Raw genomic sequence first — 6,000 nt, forward strand, 5'->3', positions numbered from 1 at the left:
TCACTCCCCATCTTTCTCTCCCAGATGCACACGTGTCCACACCATCCTGTGGCAGCCAGGGCCAAATTTACAGCAAAGCAAGGAGGTGAGAAGCAGGAGAGTTTGCTTGCCAGAGGCCATTTCAAACCTGACAAACTTGCTGTAAATTAAAATTATAGAACGCTCTTACAGCCTGAGGGCCCAGTTCAGGAAAACGATCAAGCTCTGGGTCACACCAAAGCCTGCAGAGCTCTGCTATCTCAGCGCGTGTCACTGACCCCCAGAAACAGCAAATCTGGCTAGCCTTGACCGAACTTGAGCCTCTGTAACACGGCCGAAAGAAATCCACCTCGCTCCCTGCCCCACTGCCCTCTCAGCAACTTGGTACTTTCTGAGGGCAGACAATACATCTCTATCTGCCCTGATTATTAAATATATTTTATCAGGTTTGAGCTGGCAAGAGGCTGGGGTCGAGTGAGGGAAGTGAGTGGAAAGAGTTAGAAGACTTGGATCAGAGACCACTGAACACCCCCCCCCGACTGGGACCCTTATATACAATATCCCCAAAACCTGGACCATCACAGCAGGATGGGACCTCAAAGTCTAAGTGCCACTCAAATACTTTATTTAGTGATAAGGGACCTGGTGCCCAACTGAGAAAATAACATATATATTTTTTAAACCTAGCTTTGTTTGAAGATATCAAATTCTCCATCTTATTCACCCCACAATCTCTCTTTCTCACTCTCTGGCCCATACAGAAAAGAACACTGGAATTGGTTTTAACGAATGTTCTGTGGTCAGAAATCCCTACAGAAGACCCAGATTACTACTATCTGTATCTGGTTGTTTTTTGTTTCTCCCTGTTAATCATTGGCATCAACCTTCAAAATCAAATCAGAAACCAAAAAGGGCAAATAGCCTCAGTGTCTCCCAGGGCTTGGGTTCTGTCTCCAAATGCCTGCCGGATAGCTGTGTAGTCTCTACTGGAAGGCTTCCTCCAACACGAATCCTATAATCATTAGGGGTCACGATGCGGAGTTCTGCACAGCTCCCTGGGAACCATCGCCTGTGGGGGCTGAACTTCATCCCCACGCATTTGCCCCTTTTGAACCAGACAGAAAAAAGCACATTTCCTCATTCCCTGTTGACATGTGAAGGCAGCTCTTCCTACCCTTTCTGAACTGTCCTTTGTAGGCTACACTCCCTGCTTCTAGCAACCCTTCTGATTTGGTGCCTGAACCCTCATTCCTTCCAAGAGGTTTTTCTCTTTTAGGCTCTATCTTTGTTTGTATTTTAAGGAATCTTTGCAGACCAGATCTACCCATTCAGGTACATTTAGACATACTACTGCATGGGCTTTCCTTCTTTGCGTGCCCTCCCCCAAATACAGGGAACATTCCTCAGCTGTGGGAATATATATGCCAAAGCAACTTAGAAAGAAATGGTGACAATGAGTGCTTACTCCATTTTATCTCTTTTTCTCTCTTTTGCTGAATCAAGGCTGGTGGTAAACAGTCCAGCCTGGCCACTGTCAAGTGCAGGAAGAAGGATGCCATTTCCCTACCTGTGGGCATGAAAGCTAAATCCACAAGCCGACTCCAGGGCTGCCTGGGGGCAAATGAGGACTGAGTGATGTGCAGGTTCCCCTCTGAAGCCCTGTACTGGCAGCTGCTCCTGTGCAAATTCTTTCTTTTCAATCAGTCCTTCCCAACACCCTGTGTTACCAGCAAAAGAAAGGAGACAGTGAGAAGCAAGAGGAGCGAGTCAGAGTAACAGAGTGCATCAGGGCACTTCAAGTTCATAGAATCTCTACACTGAAGGATTATTTTAGGGCTTCTCTACCCACTCATATTACAGCACAAAGAACTGAAGCTCTGGGGATAAATGACTTGTTCAAGGTCACAGTGGGCCACAGCTGAGATTTCCAGATCCAAACCAACACTAAGTTCCTAAGCTGCATTGGAGTTCCGACCTCTCCTCCACCGTATCCTCCTAAGGCATCCATTTTTTTTTTCCTTTCTGGAAGTTTCCCCAGGCTTCTTTGAATCTACAGACATGTGTTCCCTCCCTGATGTTACAGAATGTGTAATCTCCATCACTCATTGGCACCATGACATAAAATGCCCCCTGACATCCCATGAGTCATGGAACTTTGTGCTGGCAGGGTCATCGAAGGTCATGACTTACTTTCAAACTCTCATATGTTAGCACCCGAGTGTAGCTGCTATTCCTTGGAGAAATGTTCTCGCCATGTTAATGACTAGTGTATTTCTCTCCAGGACCCCGCACCATGCCCTACGTAAATGTAACCATATGTATGCCAATGCATATTTGCCAATACGCAACTACCAAGAACGTAGCTATCTGGTAAAACGAGATTCCAGCGCCAGGTCTGCCTTTTCCCCATGGTGTGACCTTGGACTAGGCACCTGACCTCTCCAAAAATGCTTCCATAATCTGTAAAATGGGAATAGCAGAAATGCCCACTTCATGTATTTTATGTGAATTAATAATAAAAGGCAACAGTAAACCTCTTAGCACTTCATTAAAGATACAATAACTATTTGTTATCCCTTGTTCACTTTCAAGGAAATTCACTTTGTCAGTGCCATTGACTTACAATGAGATTCTAAAGAAGAGGCCCAGACACTGAAACCTGGGGGAAATTTTAGCTCTGGGGTAAATGTCCACCTACATAAAGCAGGTTGGAACACAAGAGGAGAGGAGAACTATGAACAGACATTATCAATAATAGAGCCACTAACTCAAACAAAAGAGGCAGAATGGAGGGAGACAGGGCCAGGTATGCGGGTGACCTTGGTGAATGGAGATGGTAGGCAATGTGGGCAAAATAACCTTAAAGTCCCCCAACTAGACTGACAATAAAATGGGGATTTTATCTTTTGTTTATGCCAGGAACATTTTTCAACCACCAACTCTTGAGTCCACTACCCAAGCACAGCCCGAGGGCTTTGGCGGACACTATCACCCCCTAGTGGTGGCTCACACACCCCACTGTTGGCAGGATTTGGCATTTACCCACTGCATAGGCAACCCTGGTGCGTGCCATCTCCAAATCCCCTGAACTGGCCAGGAAGTAGTAGTGAGAGAGTCGCTCACCACACGGTAGACAAACACTACGCAAGGCTGTTGAAAAGGTCTGGGGATGAAATGGTGGGATGGAGCTACCTTGGCACCTTGGGAATGGTAAGGCCATAAAGGACTCATAGTACCCCCGCCCCCAGCCCCGTCCCCACACACACACCGGCCCTCGTTTGCAGCCAGCCTGGCCCTCCCAGAGCTCATTGTGCACTCCATGTTTACGTGCAAACAGTGGAAGACCAACACAAATAAAAAACCCACGTCTCCCTACACAGCTCCTGCTACACTCGGCCATCTGGTGACTACCTCGCTAGCCAAATCCCCGGAGGGAGCGCCTTGAGCTGCCAGTCCAGGGCGCTGGGGGGAAAAGAAGGAGGCGGGATACAATTCCCTACACACTTCCAAAGGGCTCAGAGCTGCCAAGGGGGACAGCAACCCCCCACTCCTCAGCAGGCAGTCCCCAGCCACCAGGCTCAGCTGCTGTGCGTCAGAGAAGGCGGAAGGCTCCAAGTGGAGGGCGCCAGGGGGCTGACTCTCCAGCAGAAGCAGGGGTCCCAGGGGATTCAAGACTTCCAGCTCCTTGCTCAGCTCCCCACTCAGCTTCAGGCGACTCCTACAGCTAAGTGGGCCCGGTCCTCCACATCCTCGTGGAATTGGAATGCTCTGGGGGGTCCTTGCTCCCAAGTTCTGCCATACCCAAGAATTTCCCCCTTTATGTCCTATTTGAACAGCCCTTTTGGAAGAGGTCCACTCCTGACCTCTCAGGGCACCCTGGAGTGAAGAGATCACGAGGGTGGAAGAGGAAAGGTGGAATTGGAAGTAGTGTTGAACGGAACCCTTCGTGGCTCCGGAAGGACCCTTCCCTTCAAGGAGGCGGTAGGAGTTAGCCCTGAGCCCAAGGTTAGCCTTTCGCCCTAAGGAACCCCATCTCCACCCTCATACCCTTCCCTGGAAATGCGCGGGCGCACAGGTGGCACGTGGGAAGAGCTAGTGGTGTTCGTGTGTGCATGTGTGTGTCCGTGTGTGAGTGTGTGCGCGCGCGCTTGGGAGTGTGTGTGTGTCACACACTAGACGCGCCGCCGCGGGAAGTCCCCAGGGAACCTGCAAGGCGCTCCCCGCCGCGCCTCCCGGAAAGCTCAGCTGGCTCAGGTTGCAGCCAGCTGGGGAGAGCCTAGGGGCCAGAAACCCGAGGCTCAAGCAGCGACCACGAACGGGCCTGGTACTCCCTCAAATCTCCAGAGGCGGCCAGCGTGAAAGGGAAGGGGGGCGAGGGTCACAAAAATGCATTTAAAAATATTATGGCTCCCAGGAGACAGCCTTCTAGTCTACTGATTAGTCTTTGGGGCTTCTCAGGCAAGCAAAGAGTTAACCTCGGAGGTTCAAGCCGGGATCCCGAAGGCGCTTCACCCGCGAGATGCCAGAGCCGAGCCGGATCCCGAGAAGACACGGATCCGGTGAAGAAGAGCTCGGGAGTCTCCGGGCGAGCCCCCGGCGCCTTCCAGGAGCTGTTGTTGGCCAGACTCCGACAACCAATCGCGCCCCGCGCCCCCAAAAGGGGAGGAGAGCGAGCGATCCGCGAGCGCGGGAGAGCTAAGGGGGAACATTTTTGTAAACGCTCTCCGAGATAATTAAGCTATCAATTACCCGGGTGGGAAATCAGCCGCGCTTCCCACAGCTCCTCGCAAGGGCCGACTCCTCCGGGATTGGCGCTGGGAACCAGCAGGCAGCAAGCTGCTGGCGAACTTTCCGATTAACTTTTCCATTTGAGCCCCCACTCCACCCCCACCCTTTCCCTCTTCCCTTCCGTTTTCTCGCCTTTAAGTTATTATTATTAGCCGAGGGAGCTGCGAGGACAAACCTGCTCTCCCCTGGGAGGGGGATAGAAATGCGACTGCGATAAGGGAGGGGGGAGAATCAGAGAATCTGGAAGTGGAGACCTCGGGCTCAGAAGCCCACTCCTCAGAAATCACTGAATCCCCATTTCACAGATGGCCAAAACTGAGGCCCAGAGAGGGGAAGCGACTTTGCCAAGGTCACGCAACCCACACGGAGACCGAGTTTATGCGGGTTGGTGATGCCACACGGAGCTCTCTGCTCCGATTCTTCAGAAAATATTGGGAAGAGCGGAGCCTCCAACTCCGAGGCGAGAGTGAGGGGGCGGGAACCGCGGGCGGCCAGTGACCGTGCCCGGAAGAGCAGAGGGCGGCTGGACCACCCGGGTCCCCAGCTCGAGCACACTCAGCCATCTGGGTTTTCCGGCGTCGGGGGATGGATCACGGCAGAGCTCAACGCCTAGTCTGAGAGACGGGGGGGACAGGTCCCCACTGCGGGAGTGTTGGCACGCCCCCGAGCTCCCGCCAAGCGCTCTTGGGGACCTCCTGCCCATACTGCTTTACAACCACCTGTACGCCCTCCGGGCCCCTCGGCTGCCCTCTCCCAACCCCGCTCAGGGCAGCCCGGGGCGGGGATCCCCAGGGCGCCCCCACCCGTCCGGCTTCACTTAGGGGCTCCCGGCTCCTTGGGATCCCGCGTGTGCCGGCGCCCAGCCTTACCCAGGGTGAAGAAGGGCAGCTCCGTGTTGTCCAGGTCGTCTTGCACCGCGATGCGCCCCGGCAGCTCGTTACGCACAAAGAGCAGGAGGCGAGACTCCGCGGCAGTGCCCGCGGAGCCGGCGGAGCCCGAGGACGCGGCGGCGGCGGCGGCTCCGGCCCCGATCCCGGTCCCAGTCCCGGCCCCGGCGCGGGCGCCGCTCCAGCCGATGTCGCTCTCCCGCAGGGCGGGCAGCGTGGACACCGTGACGGTCTTGAGCCGGCATGGGCTGTCGGGCTCCCGCGAGGCGGCGGCGGTGGCGCCGGCCAGCAGCGGCCGCGGCGGCAGCAGGAACAGGAACAGCAGCAGCAGCGGCGGTGGCGGCGC

The 6,000-nt window shown here is 54.0% G+C and overlaps 1 protein-coding gene across 1 annotated transcript in view; it reads right to left on the bottom strand.

The window, feature by feature from the left end:
- ASTN2 (astrotactin 2) overlaps nucleotides 1-5,750 on the bottom strand; it is an 877,356-nt gene extending 871,606 nt beyond the window's left edge. The window contains exon 1 of the mRNA XM_034664390.1: nucleotides 5,637-5,750. The gene's annotated coding sequence lies outside the window, so the exon portion shown is untranslated. The remainder of the gene's footprint in view (nucleotides 1-5,636) is intronic.
- Between the last annotated feature and the right edge of the window lie 250 nt (nucleotides 5,751-6,000).

This window comes from Ailuropoda melanoleuca, chromosome 7, assembly GCF_002007445.2.
Source record: "Ailuropoda melanoleuca isolate Jingjing chromosome 7, ASM200744v2, whole genome shotgun sequence".
Classification (NCBI taxonomy): domain Eukaryota; kingdom Metazoa; phylum Chordata; class Mammalia; order Carnivora; family Ursidae; genus Ailuropoda; species Ailuropoda melanoleuca.